This window comes from Rhinolophus hipposideros (genome assembly GCF_964194185.1).
Source record: "Rhinolophus hipposideros genome assembly, chromosome: 10".
NCBI lineage: Eukaryota > Metazoa > Chordata > Mammalia > Chiroptera > Rhinolophidae > Rhinolophus > Rhinolophus hipposideros.
This window is the reverse complement of record NC_138056.1, coordinates 46,831,146-46,848,523: the sequence shown is the minus strand read 5'-3', so window position 1 is coordinate 46,848,523 and position 17,378 is coordinate 46,831,146. Positions and strand designations below refer to the sequence as shown.

The 17,378-nt window shown below is 46.7% G+C and overlaps 1 protein-coding gene across 3 annotated transcripts in view; it reads left to right on the top strand.

The window, feature by feature from the left end:
* The window catches only part of STARD10 (StAR related lipid transfer domain containing 10), a 49,140-nt gene that overhangs the window by 7,544 nt on the left and 24,218 nt on the right, over positions 1 to 17,378 (top strand). Inside the window, exon 2 of one of the 3 annotated variants that reach the window (XM_081065001.1) lies at positions 1,809 to 1,899. The exons of 1 other annotated variant lie outside the window; for it this stretch is intronic. The gene's annotated coding sequence lies outside the window, so the exon portion shown is untranslated. Of the gene's footprint in view, positions 1 to 1,808; positions 1,900 to 10,469; positions 11,144 to 17,378 lie in introns of those variants that run through there. One more of the 3 variants, XM_081064999.1, reaches the window with a different exon arrangement.

Sequence of the window (17,378 nt, the reverse complement as noted above, 5' to 3'; positions counted from 1 at the left end):
ATTCGGGCCTGGGAGGACAGGAAGCAAAACTGTCCTTGTGGGGAGCATGGTTTAGGGAGCCGTCTGTCACAGAAAGTTTAGGTCCCTGAGAGTTGAAGGGATGCAGCTGATTTCATCTAGCAAATCCCTGGCCCAGAGCGGAGAAGTGGCTTGCCTGAGATCACGCAGGAGTGGGTGGTTGAGACTCAGGGCTCAGCAATCGTTCCCTTGTACTTGGTTGGCCGCTGGAGGAGCAGCAACGTCTCTTGCACGTACACTTCACAGAGAATCATGGCTTTTAGGAAACAGTCATCAAATTCCCTCCAGCAAGACCCTGGTCCGGAGCTCTCTGCAGACACAGGCCAGGGTGAGGAAGGAAAGGAGCGATTCACTGGGCCAGCCTCACTCTGGGGCACACTGTGGAAGGCCCCAGCAGGCGCTGCTCTCAGTGAATGAATGCAGACGTGTTTATCCCCAGGAAACGAGAAATTTGGCAATTGGGGAACCATACAGGCCCTGGAGGTGACAGGTCTGTTGAGGTGTGGATGGGAATGTGTCAGAGGACTTGGAAAGCAGTAAATGCCAGTCACACCCCGGGAGACTGTACCCTGCTCTGCTCTGAAACCACGATGAACTGAGAGCAGCTCCCCTCATTTCCTTTGCACACGTTCCTTTGGAACACTTTCCCCTCTAGTCAGCCTGGCTCCTACGCATGGGTCACCTCCTCCAGGAAAACTGCTCCTGCACAGAGTTAAGGCTTCTCTCACCGCAGCCCCAGCCTAGCCTGTCTGTGGAAGGAGTGGATGGTAGGTGTTAACATTCACTAGAAGGCGTGCCCAGGAGAAGGGCGTGGTACCCATGGAGGCCAATGGCCAATTGGCAATAATGATGGATTCCCTTTAGGATGGGGGTACCTGGGGACATCATCAAAGGAGCTGGGGCTGTGTGCATTGAAGGGTGATTAACCGGCCTCTCCCTACCTGTGAGGTGCAAAAGTGCTATTTCTCTCAGATGAGGAGTCAGGGGTTCCTAATCCCTTTTTAACTCACAAAACATTCTTAGGATATTTTCAATACTTTGTCATTTTTGAATAGTATACGATAAACATTTTGACTAAAAATATTTATCTTCTATCTTTAGACTATGAAAGGTTGTATTATAAAGGTCACTTAAAATATTAGGTCACGTTCATAATACATGAAGACAAATGTCTCTTTCTCACATCTAACATGCTGTTTAATTTATCTTGAGTTATGTTAGAAAAACAGGATTCTATGACCAATAAATATAAAAAGTGATTATATCATGACTTAGAGACATAATGTACTTTAGAAAATAGTTTGGAACTTGCTCCTGGGTTAGGCATCTCCTGGCAGCCAAAGTGATTGTTTAAAAACTTGAGTCGGTGCATGTTATTCTTACCTAAAATCCTCCTAAAGTTTTCTAGCATATTCAAAGCAAACTCCACCCCCTTTTTGGTGGCCTTCAAGGCGCTGCCTGATCTGGCTCCTGCCCATATCTTCTGACCTTACCTCTGTCTACTCTGTGAATAAAGCCTTATGCACAATAGTGAAATCACTGCCAAACTCAGTCCCACCGTGGCACCTTCACCCTGGCTGTCCCCTATTCCTGGTGCTTTACCTCCAGAAATTTCAGGGGCTGACACTACCCCTTCTTTCAGAAGACCTTCCCTGTTCTCCCAATCTAAAACAGCCCCCATCCCAGACACTGTCTACATCATCCAGTTCTTCCTTTCAGGGCACTTACATTCCCAGAAAGATCGTGTTTCTGTGTTCGTTTAGTTGTTTATGTTTTGTCTCTCCTATCAGGCTGGAAGTTTCAGGAGAGCCAGCACCAAGTCAGCTTTGATCCCAGCTCTGTCTTCAGCGCCTAGAATGGGGCCTGGCACCAGTTGAGTAGGTAATTAGTGAATATTAACTATTGTTGTGGTATGAAAAATATACAAAACAGGTTTTCATGGCCCTGCACTAAGAAGTTTTGAATTCAAAGTTGTAGCTATTTTTAATTGAAAAATAAATCACATGCACATAGCCAAAAATTCAAATAGCACAAAAGTAAGTCTCTTTGCCTCACACCTTCTTACTGGTCAGGATAGAACAGGCTGTTCTGTGGTCTTTCAGTTATCTATTACTTAATACAACTTTTTCATACTATCTCATGATTCTGAGTATTGGCTGAGCTCAGCTGTGTGATTCTCATTTTGAGTCTCTTATGGGGTCTCAGTCACAAGCAGGACTGGAGTCATCTGAAGACAGCTGGGCTGGTTACTAATGGAGTTTGCTCTGGCAAGAGATGCTGGCAGTTGGCTGGAGGGACAATTAGAGCTGGAAACCAAAGTGCCTCCACGTGGCTTAGGTTTCTCTCAGCATGATTCTAGATTCTGAGAATCTAGATTCTGAGAGAGAGCACCCAAAACAATCATTCCCTTGGTCAAAGCCATCACAGTCCAGCCCAGATTCAAGAGCCGGAGACATAGCCCCAGCTTTCAATGAAAGGAATGCCAAAGAATTTTTGGCCACCTTCAATTCACCATGTATGGTACCAAATAAATCTTCATATCTCAGTGGCTTAACACAACAAAGGTTGGTTTCTCACTCATATCATAGTATGGGGTATACAATTGGTGTACTATTCTCCTCCAGCAGTGACTCAGATCCCAGCTGTTTCTACCCAGCATCTCCATCATCTCAAAGTTCTTTGATCCCAACTGCTCAAATGGGACAGAGGTTGGGGGTTGGGAGAGTGGGGAAAAGATTCACACTGCTTAATTGCTTTGGAGCTGAAGTGACACATTCCTCTGCCCTTATTCCCATTGGTGAGATCACGTCTACTAGGAACGTTGGGAAATGTAGTCTTCCCACGTTTCCTGAAAGAGAAAAATGGGTGTGAACATTCATTGTTGCTGACACATAATAATTTCCAATCTCCTTTTCTAGAAGCACCAGCATTAACAATTTAGTGTTTATCCTTCCAGAAATAACGTATGCATATACAAACATATAAAAACACAATTGTAGCGTTTACTTACTGTTCCACTTACTGCTTCTTTATACAACATATTTTCAGTATATCTTAGAGAACTTTCCATATACAGAAATCTACTTCCTTCCTTTTAAAGCTACAAAGCATTTCATCGTGTGGATGTACTGTAATTTACCTAATCAGTCTTCTATTGATAAACATTTAGACTACTTCCAATTATTTGCTCTTACTATGTTATACCATACAGCTTTGTACATAGATCTCTGCTTAACTATGTTAGTGAAACTATAGGAGCATTTCTATAAGTAATATTTAGAATATACATATTCAGAAGTTATCATGTAGCTTGGTAATATCCAATTAGAAAAAGGTACTAAAACTAAAGTCATTCACAACAGCAAGAAAAACTAATATACTTAGGAATGTACCCAAGAAAAAGTTTACAAGCTTCAAATGAACAACATAAGTTAACCTGAATATTTGCAGGTTGGGAAGACTAAAAATAAAATTATAATTTATACAAATTATGAATTCAATATATTCCAATCAAAATCCCAAAAGGATATCTTTTTTGTGGAACTTGACAAGTTGTTTCTAAAACTCATCTCAGAAAGAATACCCAAGAAAAAGATTTTTAAAGAATGAGGGAAAACACTATTATAATGAAAGTGCTGTGCTGTTGGTTCAGAAATAGCCAAGATTAATAATAGAATAGAAACCAGAAATAGATTTTCCCGTGTAGGAATTTAATGTACGAGTATGACAAAGGTGATATTTCCATAAGTGGAAAACAGGAGTCTATTCAATAATTTATGTAGGACCATCCAGTTAGAAAAAATATATAATCAGATTCATTACTTCACACCATATGCAAAAGTAAATTCCAAATGCATTATATTATATTATATTATATTATGACTTATAACTAAAAAAATGATAAAGTTATTAGAAAAAATAGGATAATTTATCTATAACCTTGGGATAGGGACTACCTTCCTAAACATCATGAAAATGCAAAAATCACAAGAGTTAAGATAGATAATTTAGCCACATTGAAATGTAAAATTTCTGAACAATAAAAGACTATGTCCTATCAGAATTTCAAAAGCCTTTCTTGCAGAAATGAAAATGCCAATCTTCAAATCCATGTGGAATTGCAAGGGGTCCTGAATAGCCAAAACAATCTTGAAAAAGGACAAAGTTGGAGGACTTCACACTTCAAGATGTGCTACAAAGCTACACTAGTAAAAACTATGTGGTACCCTATGTGGCATAAGGGTAGACATTAGACCAGTCGAAATTAGAATAGAATTGAGATCCAAAAATAAACCCGTGAATCTATGGCCAATTGATTTTTTACAAGGATGCCAAGTCCATTCAATGGGGAAAGAATTGTGTCTTCAACAAATGGTGCTGGAACAACTGGATTTCCATATGTAAAAGAATAAAGTTGGAGCTTTATCTCATACCATATGCAAAAATTAACTCAAAGTGGATCATAGACCTAAACTTAAGCACTAAAACTATGAAACTCGTAGAAGAAACATTGGAGAAAATCTTTATGACTATGATTTCATGGATATGATACTGAAAACACAGGCAACAAAGGAAAACATAGATAGATTGGACTTCATCAAAATTAAGAACCTTTTTGCATCAAAGGAGACCATAAAGAAAGTTAGACGACGACCTGTAGGAGAAAATATTTGCAAATACATATCTGATAAGGATCTATTATCCAGAATATATAAAGAATTCCTAAAACTCAACAACAACAAAAACAACACAATTCAAAAGATGAGCAAAGGATTTGAATAGATATTTTCCCAGAAAAGATATACAAAAGGCCAATGAGCACGTGACATGAAAAGGTGCTCAACATTATTACTCATTAGGGAAATGCAAGTTAAAACCACCACTTTAAGATACCACTTTATACCTACTAGGACAGCTATAATTTTTTTTAATTGTTTTTAACAGAAAATAACAAGTGTTATTTGGGAGGATGTGAAGAAATTGGGACCTTTGTGCATTGCTTGAAGGAATGTAAAATAGTGCAGCTGCTGTGGAGAACAGTTTGATGGTTTCTCAAAAGTCTAGACATAGAATTACCATGTGACCCAGCAATTCCACTTTTAGATATATACCCACAAGAATTGAAAGCAGGGACTCAGACAGATATTTATATTTACCCATGATCATTGTAACATTATTCACAATAGCCAAAAGATGGAACAACTAAGTGTCCATCAACAGATGAATGGATAAACAAAATGGTGTATGCATACAATGAAACATTATTCAGCCACAAAAAAAGAATGAAATTTTGACATATGTTACAATATGTATGACCCTTGGAAACATGCTACATGAAATAAGTCAGACACAAAAGGACAAATCATATGATTCCACTTTATGAAATACATAGAATAAGCAAATTCATGGAAACAGAAAGCAGATTAGAGGTTACTGGGGCTGGGGGAGGGAGGAATGAGGAATAATTGCTTAATGTTTACAGAATTTCTGTTTGGGATGATGAAAGAGTTTTGGAAAGAGTGGTGATGGTTACATAACATTGTGAGTGAAATTATTGTCTCTGAACTGTACACTTAAAAATGGTTAAAATGGCAATTTTTGTGTTATATATATGAGTACATATATTTTGCTACCACCACAACAAAAAACTCACTCATAAAGAGCAAAATACACCATATACAAAATAAAAAGAGGCAATAGATGGGAAGGAAATACTTGCAACATAATACAGTAGTCCTCCCATCCACAGTTTTGCTTTTCGTGGCTTGTTACCTGAAAGTATTAAATAGAAAGTTCCGGAAAAAAACAATAAGTTTGAAACTGCATACCCTTCTGAGTAGCATAATGAAATCTCATGCCTACAGGCTCTTTCCCCCCAAGATATGAACCATCCTTTGTCCAGTGGATCCACACTGTATACACTGCGTGCCCATTAGTCACTTAATTGTCTCTGTCATCAGATCAACTGTCGAGGTAATACAGTGCTTGTGTTCAAATAACCTTTATTTTACTTAATAATGGCCCCAAAGTGCAAGAGTAGTGATGCTGGCAATTTAGAAATGCCAAAGAGAAACTTTATCAAAGATGTGTACGTATAGGGAAGAAACAGTACATTTTGAGTTTGGCATTATTTGCGGTTTCAGGCATCCACTAGGGGGCTTGGAACGGATCCCACTGGGATAAAAGGGGACCACTGTACAGCAAATTAGTAAAATCCAGAAGCTATAAAGAACTTCCACAAGTCAACTAAAGAACAGAAAATCCAGTATAAAAATGGGGAATGACTTCTCAAAAGAGGAAAAACAAATGGTCAATAAAAAAATGAAACTATGTACAACTAGTGAAATGTAAGCTAAAGTACTAATGAGAGGTCATTTTTCACTCATCAGATTGTCAAAATTTAAGAAATTGAATAATATTCAGAGTTGGTTACAGTGTGGGGAAATGAAGTCCATCATTCCTGTTGGTGGAAGTATAAATAGGTCTATCCTCTTGTGAGGGCACTTGGCCATATCTCTCTCTCTCTCTCTCTCTCTCTCTCTCTCTCTCTCTCTCACACACACACACACACACACACACACACTCTCACACACACACCCTTGAACCCAGCAGTTGCACTCCAATGTGCGACAGGATGAATGTTACATATATCATGGAATTTAAGATGGAATTCAATGCCATCCAAAGGAGTTAAATCTGTGTGTCCTAACATTGGAAATATATGTCTGAAATACTTTATAATATTTCTTAAAAACTAACAGGTTTATTTTTTGTGTCTAATATTTGTTTCTAAATGATGATCTAAAAAGTTCAGACTGTTGTTTGCAAGCAGTTTTCACAAACGACACCTCTGAGAGTGGGTTGGCTTTATTCTCAGTGCATGAAAAGCTAAATGGGATATGATTATCATATCTACCTTTTTCTTTTCTTTTTACTAGCCATTGCTTTGCAGTCTTAGTGATATCTGGATGTGCCATGTATGAATTTTGATTGGATAAATGCAAGAATCTGGTAACAATCACTTGAGGCAAATTTACAAGTTTATTTTTATGCTCCCTTTAATTAGTTGTTTATGTCTATAACCAATAGCCCGCTGAAGATTATAACCTGAATAATTTAGAACTAAATTTTAGATAGTTTAAATGTGTGAAATGGTCATGACACTTAGGGTTTGAGGAAAGTGAATTTGTCTGTAGCTGACGGGACCCCTCATCTTCCCTACACACCACATGTGCTGTGTGCTATTGCTTTAAAAGGAAAAACAATTTTGGGGATGGAGTGAACTGAAATTACACCCACCAAGGGGAAAAACTTGTGATTTGGGCATCATTCCATATGGGCTCATGTGAATAATGTTTTGAAATGGGCAGAAAGAGGAAGATGACCCTTTTTTATTTTTTAAGCAGTTAGGTGAAAGTTATAGGAGTAAGAATAAAAACTTCTTTGATAGATGAGATGTAGCAGAGTGGAGTGGGATGCAGGGGCAAGAAGGTCCTTCACAAGGAAATTAAATCCTCAAGATGTAGAAGCGTGTTTGGTTTCAGACCGGTTAGAGAGAAAAGCAGGCACAGCTAAAGAGGAAGCTTCCTCCCTCAGCACTCACCCTCAGGCCGTACACCCTGTGTCTCCCCACCTCCTAATTCTACAGAGCTGGCCAAAGGAGAAAGGCCCAGGCTTGGTGAAGGCAGGAAGCTGTGAAATTCCCAAGGCACCAGAAGGGACTGGGAAGGAGACACAGACTGGAAGGGCTTCAAGGGAGGGGACCGGGAGAGATGAAGAGAAGGATACCGGTGGAATCTCCTCTGCAGTCTTCTCGAGGTTCCACCCTTTGTTGAAGGGCCAAGGCCAATGGGCAGAGTAATTCAGTTTCTACCTGCCCTGGCCCCCCACTCCTCTCAACTTTCTAAGGTTTTAGGACATCGACCTATGTGAAAAAGTTGATTCATTGTGACGCAGTTTGAGGACAGTGGGTGAAGAAGTACCTGGCTCAGGTGAGGAAATGTCCCTACCCATCTCATGGTCAGAGGCGGTCAGTGCCTTGTTCTTCCTTGGAACACAGCAGTGAAGAGTAGTTACCCCCCGATCCCCTCCAAAACAGGTTAAGTTTTGAACACTGAGTTTAAGGAACCTGTGAGTCAATGGGAAGATGTCCCAGAGGCAGGAGGAAGGCCTGAGCTGGAAGTTGGGGAGTCATTAGTATATGGATGAAAGTGAAGGAGCTCATCCAAAGAGTTTGCAGTGAAGAGGGGACCTGTGACTAACCGGGGGAACACCACTATTTCAGGGTGTCCTAGCCCAATCAGTCAAAGAGCACCAGGGACACACCCATAATCCAAGTAGGTCAAGTTTATTGACCTATAGCCATGAGGAAGACAACACATCAGAGGAACCAAGTGATGTCCCACTGAACGCAAAGGAAAAGAGTTATTATAGGATTTAAGACAGAGGTGGAGAAGGTGACATTTAAATAAAGCACTATTTTCATGGCTCAAAGCAAAGCAGAATTGTGTGCAAAGAGGCCAATATGAGGTAGGACTGCTAAATGGACCCAGGTTCTGTTTGCTTGGCAATAATAAAGTTAAGATGGACGTAGAATATTCCATAAGGTATTTAAGAAAGGCATTAAGAAATGCCTTATCTGAATCTCTGCACCTGCGTTGTAAATCCTATCCGCTTAGTGATTTAGGGACTTCAGACAAAAGTTTCATTTTTACTTATATAATTTCAAACAACAAAGTTTCTGATAGCCTATTTTAGAAAACAAAGTTGCTCAGTGAGTAAGAAAGAAAGTGACTCAAAGGAGGAGGTGGTTATGACATTTTATAGCTGCCGCGTGTCCTTGGGAAAAACATTCCCTGTTAATTTTGCCGCTGGCTTTATCTGTGTCTGTTACTCCAGCCTGATGAATAGTAGGGCAGATTTTTATAGTCCAAACTAATTTTTAATTTTTCAAGGGACAAACAATGGAGGAAGAATCTGCAAAGACTGGGTCCAGCCCAGTGGCTCAGGTGGTTGGAGCGCTGTGTTCCTAACACCGAGGTTCCTGCTTCGTGTCCCACCTGGGCCAGTGAGCTGCGCCCTCTATACCTAAGATTATGAACAACAGCTCTCCCAGGAGCTGGGCTGCGTGGAGCAGCCGGAGGTTGGTGTGAGCTGCAATAGGCCGCCAGCAGCTGGAGAGCTGTTGTGAGCCGCCCACCGATGACTGGCACCGGCTACCCATAGCCTCAGGGTGGGGGGTGGGGGGGAGTGCAATGCTCATAACACCAGCATGGGCCAGGGAGCTGCGTCCTACACCACTAGACTGAGAAACAGCGGCTTGAACCAGAGGGGTGCGGCAGAAGCAAGGGGGTAAAAGAAAGAATCTTTAAAGACTAAAAGTCGTGAGTAGACAGGAAGAAAACCGAAGTGTAAGTCCAAGTAGGAGGGTGATTGTTGGTGCTGAATGCTGCTAAGAGGGCCAGTTTACTGCACCGCTGTGCAAAATGGCAGCCACCAGTCACAGGAGGCTATTTAAATTTAATTAAGTGATTAATTAGATTAAATTTAAATTATTTTAATAATAAATTCAATTAAATACAAATTTTTATTCCTCCATGGCACTTAGCTACATGTCACATGTTCGGTGGCCGCAGACTAGTAAGCACTGTATTGGACAATGCAGACAGAGAATATTTCCATCATCACAAAAAGTTCTGTTGATTAAGCAGTAAGAGAACTGAGTCCCAGGCGACAGTGACGCCCCTTGAGTGCAGTATCCAAGAAGGGATGGGAGTTGAAGCCATGTGGAAGTTGCAGACAGATGAGTAGTATCCTTTCTAAACTCAGCCCTAAGAACGCTATTCTCCAAAGACAGAGACTGTGTAACATCTGCACACCTCTGAACCGCGAGGTTTCCCAGCCAGAACAAACCCACTACGGTCTTCAAACTTCATCTCCCACCGTGCCCCACGCCCTTCTTCTGCGTCTCGGGCTCTTGGGCTTCTGGGAAATGTAGTTTTCACAGCGTTCCAATCCCAGAAGGGTTCTAGCCATGAACTAAGGTTCCCATGAGGCAGTGCGTGGGGCCGTTGCGATTCGCTTCATCGCAGCCGCCAAGTCCGCCGTGGGGGACGCCAGAATCGGCGCTCGAGGCTTGGTGGAGCGATGACTGGGATGCTGGGGTCTCTGGAGAGAAGGAAAATAGAGCCCGCGTTGGCTTCTTCCTTGCTACTCCTCAGAAATCCGCTACTCTGGGGGGACTTTGGGAGCGCCTGACAAGCAACAGTTTGAGAGCCATTGGCGGCCTGTGGCGGGACGCGCAGGCGCAAATGCGAGACCTCGCGGCCTCTGTAAACACGGAAGAACGCCTGCGCAAACAGAGCGACTCGGGATGGACACATGGGGGCGCCCTAGCCAAGATAATATAAATAAATAGTAACGTAAAGGTCCCGTCATCTTTCTGTTGCGTTTCTCTTACAGTTTGCAAATCACGGCTCGCTTCATTGCCTCCCTTAATTTGATCCTCACAACAGTCCTGTTACATGTGGGGCAATGGGTCAGAGAAAGTCACACAGCCAGTCCTGGCATCATAGTGTGTGAAGGATCAGAGACGGTTCTAGCCCCTCTGACTTGCTGTGTGACCTTGAGGAATTCTGGTCCCTTGGGGATTTCTCATTTGTAAATAGGTTGTTGGGAGGATTAACTGAGATGCAGGAGTGGAACTGAATTCCCAAGCGGTCTATAGTGGCAGTGTGGTCAGGTGATCGCAGATTGACGGCCCCATTTCCTCACTGTACAAATTGCAAAACTGAGGGCCCAAAAGGGGCAGGAGCCTGGCCCCGGTCTCCGCCGTCTGTGAGCGGGGCGGAAGCCCAGCCGTCCCGCCGCCGGCCCGGCGCCCTTCCCTGCGCCCCAGGGGTTAGAGTCTTTGTTGGCTGCAGGCTTAGAGGCACAGACTGCTCTGAGGCTCCGCAGGAGCCCCGGTCCCAGTCCTTCTCCCCAGCCTGGGCCTAATGGAGGAGGGCCCCGCTCCGCTGCGATGACCACCAGAGGCAGGAAGCTGAGGAAGACCCGGAGAAGCCCGGAGGAGGAGGACGGTGCTGCCGGAGCTGTGCGGATCCTGCGTCTCGGGCCAGCGGCGCAGGTAAGAGAAGGCGCCTAGGTGAGATAAATGCGGGGGTAGTGCTAACACAGTGCTAACACAGCGCAAACAGCACAGACCCGGAACGGAAGGCGGTAGGAGGGCATTGGCTTCTGTCTCTGACGTGTGGAGTGTGGAGAACTGGGCACGCAGGTGACTCCCGTCGGGGCCGGCAGCAGCTCGCGGGGATTCCTGGGCCGCTTGGGTGAGGACGAGAGGAAGCAGCTCGCTTGGAGCTGAGGGTGTAGGAGCCACTCCCCTCGTCAGGTGTCCCCTCGTCAGGTGTCAGGTGGGGCAGCCAGGCGCTGCCCACCAGAGAAGTGAACTTTTCTCTGTCCCTGCGGTGGTGGGGCTGGGCCATGCCCAGGTGTTTCTCTCTGGAGTGATCTTAGAGGTACTGGGGGGGGGGTCTGGGAGCCCCTGACGTTTGGTTGCAGAGGAGGCAAGTCACGAAAGGCAAATGTTTGTAAAAATAGAAATCCAAGATCCTCCCCACTTCCAAGTATCTAATTCTCTGGGTCTTCACCTATCAGCTCTGTTTTCAGTGGGGGAAACTGAGGCTAAAGGAGGAAAGAACTCTCTGAAGGACCCACAGGAGTTAGGGTGGGACTGAACTAGGATACAGATCTTTCCATGACAAGGCAGTGATCAAACATCTTCATCAAACATTTATTGAGTCTCTGATGTATACTCGGAGAAGAGCTACCTTGGGTTAGCAAACAGAAGCCAGGATTTCAGTCAGACCTGGCTTTTAAACAGCCTTCCGGTGACCTAACACTGTGACCCTGGGTGAGTCACTACCCTCTCTGAGCATCAAATTGTCCGTAAAGTATGTGAGGGGCTGTCTCGAAGCATAACTGTGAATTAAATGAGTTCAGACCTGTTAAGTGCATAGGATAGCACCAGACACGCCGTACAAGCTCAGTGAACATTCGCCTCTGTTGTTACTGGGTAGCACAGGCTGAGGCTGGCTGCAGACAGGGAACTCCTGGAGCCAAGCAGGGGCAGAGATGCCACAGCCCCATCTGCTCCTCTACCCCATGCGCTGGGAGCCCGTGTTTCTGGAAGTCAAGGGGGAAACCTATATCCCCATTTCTTCCTCTGGCACTGGGAACCTGGCAGGGAACAACCACCTCACAATCTGAGCTCCAGACTTAAGCTGTACATCACAGTCGGACCAGGACCAGACTTTGGACTCTTTCTAGCCCCTTCAGGGTGTGGAGTCATGCACACCCTTCCTCCCTGCAGGGCAGAAGTCCAAGAAAGGCTGCTGGCAGGGGTTTGGCTTGTGTGTCCCCTGAATAGAGCGAGATCGGGGAGGGGAGGGGGGTTAGGGAGGAGCCTAGGTGGGAGACAAGACCTGACATCAGTTATCTTACTCCCGGCCCACCCTGTTTGAAGGTGGAGGTCTGGCCCACTGGTAATTTCAACCATGGTCCAAGCCTCCGTAATGGCAGTGTGGTACAAACCCCTTGTTTACAGAGGAGGAAAGAGAAGACCAGAGAGGCCAAAAACTCACCAAGAGTCCCCCAGTAAAGCACTATCGGATTTGGAGGAGGTAGGACTTGGCTCCATCTCTCCTTCCCCACTGCCACCGCAGTCTGCTCAGAGCCAGGCCCCATTGTGGTCACCTGGGTGGGTTCTGGATGGGGAGTGGCGAGGTGGAGGTGGGTGTGTTGAGAGGGGAGGGGAGGCAGAGTACAGGACCTGGTCAGAGACCAGCCCAGAGCTGACCTGGGGCAGGTGAACTGGGGACCTCTCCTTGGTATAGTGGATGCTGCAGGGTTCTAGGGCCTTATTAATCAGTCCGAGGCAGCAGAGGATAAAAATACCGTGGGAGCACACTCCTGGAGGAAGAGAGCAAAGCAGATTCAGGAATGAGTCACAGAGCCCAAGCCCTAAATTTAGAAGGTGCTGCAGGAGGCAGCCTCCCCCAGGGGGAGCACTGTGGAGATGCCGGTTACCCAGGGCCTCAGGGCAGGGGGCAGTGATTGGGAGGAGTCCTCTGCACATCCGTGCCTTGTGATTAAAGAAAAAGTCATTTTGAGTTGCTGCCTACTCAGAGTTGAGCCCTTGAAAAAATTAGTGCGTCTGCCCCAATCACCTTATAAGTGATGAGTGCTTGCTACCCTGCTCTCTATCTCCTGCTCCCTTGTGACCTGGGACAGAGGACTGCCCTTCCCCAGGCTCACTGTACCCCCTTACTTTTGGGATCTGTAAGTAACAAATCTTGTGACTACTTCCTTTGTGTTAGTGTATTGAAGTTGCGCCTTCAATCAAACGGTTTTCACTTCTCCAAAATGGGAGCTCAGATGCAAGTTGTGGGTGGTTTGTGCCCCCTCATTCGGCAGGTCATAATCTGCATATTCTTAACAGGCCAGCTCTGAGTTTTCCAATGGAAATGCCCCAGGAAGCTGAGCCTGTCTTGGGCCTATTCCACGTCTGGATTTTGACCCCAGAATAAACCCCGACCCAGGGCAGAGCCTTCAGCCCCATTCTCAGAGCCTCTAGCCAGCCGTCCCCAAACAGCCCCTGGATGTGGACATCACGGTACTGTCCTGCTCACTGCCTGGGCATGGCCACGCTCCCTATGTCCTGCTGTGTCCCAGCATCCAGTTGTCAGACACTGAATAAGGGGCTCTGAGGATGCAAGGAGCCATTGAATGAAGGCCTCCCCACGGGGACGCATCCAGGCTTTTGGCAGTTGTTTGGAATTGGGGGCAAGGGAGGGAGACAAGATGTCATAGGGCCCCCATCTGCTTTATGCTCAACCTCCAGGCTCCAGGTGAACCCAGGCTGTTGTTGTTTTTTTCTCCCTCCAGATCAGAAGAAGGTGCTGCCTCCAGGTCAAGGAACAAAGACCCAGGAAAGAGGCTATGACTTGGGGACAGATGTTAGACCTGGGCAGAAGGGGACTCAGGAGACAAGAGCTGGTAGCAGCTGTGGCGTTTATTGAGCGTTCCCTGCGTGCCAGGAGCAGGGCTGAGCAGTCCACCTGCCTGAACTCGCTTTATCCCTATTGCGATGATATAAATCCTACTAGTCTGCCCATTTTAGACATGGGAAAACTGAGGCACAAAGAGGTTCAGCAACTTTTTCTAGATCACACAGTAAGAGGTTCCCTCCCAGACAGCCTGGCTCCTGGCCCAAGCTCTTAGCCATCATACTACACTGCTGAGCAGGGATTTCACCACGTCTGCCCCATCCTTCCCTCCCCATGCTGCAGTCCCTGCACCTAGAGCCCTGGGAGCTGCCCTCTGGGTCTGGAGGGTCCTGCTGCCCAGGGGGCCCCAGGCTTGGGGGAGGGTGGCGCCTAATAACAGCCCCCCCATCACGACTGTGTAGGACTTCACAATTTACAGAGCACTGTCGCCTGCCTCAGCCTGGTTGGAAGGCATCTTGAGTATCACCATTTGACCGGAAAACAGTCCTAGAAGGTGCTGGGCCGCTAGGCAGGGCCCAGAGCAAAACCATGGAGACTCCCCGTTTAGGAGGACCCCAGGCGCAGATGGACACTCACCCCTCCCACCCGCCCTTGCGAGCACACAAATACTGGGGACCCCTGCTGATGATGTGTGCTGGGCACTGCTTCTGCAGGAGCCCAGTCTGATTGCCAGTCAATGCAGCCTGCGAAAGCCCTGGAGTTTCCTGTCAGACTCTCCTCATCCATCTGCCTGACCCCAGGCCCTCCCCTCAGAAGGACAAGTGTGTCTGGCCCTTCTTCTACCAGGGCAAGGACTCCAGCCCTGGGATGAGGCTCCTTCTCTGGCAGCCCACATAACTTCCGTCGTAGAGTTTCTTAGTTTTTAATCTTAAAGCTGCATTCTCAGCATCCTGCTTCAGGACAGTTTCCAGCTTCTGGGACTAGAGGGACCTCCAGGGGGCACTCAGGGTCACCCTTTGGATGGTGGAAGGGATGGGGTCCACCCCGAAAGCCCCCAGGAAGTGACTGTTCCTGCGGGGAGAAGCTCCTCTGAGAGGATTGCTTTAGGAGCTCTGTCCTGCCCAGGGACACAGCATGGCCCAGGGGTCAACATAAGAAACATCCAAACCTGCAGAAAAAGTTTATAAGAGTTTATTTGAGCCAAACTGAACATACGCCAGGGAGCAAGATCTCAAATGCTCAAAAATATACTTGGGACATACTTAAACTAAAGATGATTCTTTGCTTATCTGAAAATCAAATTTCACTAGGCGTCCTGTGTTTTATCTGGTGGTTCTATTTCAGTGCTCTGGATGACCTGGCATGCCCAAGCGTGCGTGTCTTGGTCAGGCTGGCCACACAAGAGACTGAGATGGTGAATGGCTGTGTGGGACTATGACGGGACAATCAGTGCGATGGTTTGTGGCTGTGACAATGTCACCCGGAGGAGCAAGGGTGTTGGTAACTGTGTGACTCTCTGTGACTCCCTCAGCTCTAGCAGCTCCCTAAAGGCAGGCAGTTTGCTCAGGGAGGCCCAGCCCGGTTGGAGACCCACCCTGGGCAAACAGATTCAGCTGAGGGGCTGGATCCGGATGACAAAGGACATGTCCTTCTCAAGGCTGAGCCAGCCCTGGGGGCCCTCAGAGTGCTTACCCTGGGCCTTTCAGAGGGGCCTCTGGAACCACTTCTCTACTTGGCTACTTCCTGGTGACATCACACAGGTCACTGCCCAATCTTCTAGAACAGTGCCCCTAGGATACTGACTCATTGCCATAGCAACCTGGAAATTTTTCTCCACCCAAACTGGCAGTCCCAGTTACCCCTGAGGAGGGGCTGGTGGGAGAAGGAGTTGGGTGGGGCTTCTCATCTCCCAAAGGGGAGATCGAGGCAGCCATTCATCTGACTGACTAGATGGTGAGTAGCAGGGGGTACCCAGGAGCAAGTCAAGACTTGGGACACTGGGCAGGGTGGGGTCCCTGAGTTAAGGTTGAATCTTGAGGCAGAGAGAGGGTGGTGGCTGTGCTAACATCACCCCCAGGGTAGTGAAAGGGGTGTCATGTCATGGAGAGCAGGAACAGAGCCTTGGGTTAAGAGCTGGGAGACCTCGTTCTTATCTCTGCTTTGTTCCTGCTGGCTGGGCCTTTGTTTATCTGTACAGTAAGGGGCTGGGGCCAGATGGCAGTAGTCTGGGGGTCTTTAGTTCTGATGGGGACCCAGTGGAGGAAGCTGAGGGTAGTGCTAGGAACTGGGACATGGGTGGCTCCAGGCTAGGGCCCTGCCTCCTGCTCCAGTGGCTTTCAGGAGGCAGTGAGCATAGTCTAGTGTGAATCTGTCCAACCCCCCCGGCCCTATTCCAGGAGTCACTGTCCTGAGGTACAAGAGGTCCCCATATGGCTCTGACTTGCTGTGTGATTCAGGGCCTCCCCTGCCTTTTGCGGCCTCAGTGGTGCTCTGTGCAGGTACGTGTGTGAGACCCAATGCTGGCTCAGTACCCTGGGCAATGATTCCTCACATTCCCCTGCCACCTCTCAGTTTGCTAAGCACCTTCTCCTTCTAGAACACGCTTCCACCTTCCATACCCACTCTGACTCCGTCTCAGTGATGCCCATTATGGGGCTGGGACCCAGACAGGAGCCAGATCTGGGCCCTGCTCTGGGGGCACAGAGAGGCAGCTCGATCCGCCTCTTGTGGAGGGGCCCTGTGGCTGGGCAGGGGGCTGCAGAGGACAGAGAAGGGTCACACTTTGCCAACCTTTTCTGCTGTTTAATCTTTCACAAGAATCTTAACAACCGTCATATTGAGATGCTGTTACCTTAACACAACCTGTTGAAAACATGCCATTTTTGGACAATTTATTCCTCCCTCCTCCCCTACCCCCCCCCCCCCGTTATATTTTTGGTTACTTATTTGGAAGTGAAACTGACACACATACAACTTTTTTCGTTACAATAATTCTCAGAGAGTATTATTATTCTAAAGGCTCAGAGAGGACATGTCACCTGCCCTTGATCACACAGGTGGGAAATGGTGTAGTCAGGATTTGAACCCAGGTCCTCAAGTCAGTTGCACTGCCAGATTGTAGGAAGCAGGAGTAGTAGAGTCCCAGGATTCTTTTCCAGACTTCTCCCCCAGGACCACTCTCCCAGTCCTCCTGAGCTCACTCTTCTGCTCTAGAGCAGACGGGACCATTCTCTCTGCTGCTCAGCGGTGTTTGAGACAGGACATGAATCTGTTTTGATCCTAGCATGTTTGGGAGACTGAACCCCTGAGCCAGATATACCTAAATTCCTGGCGGGGGGGGGGCTTGCAAGAGCA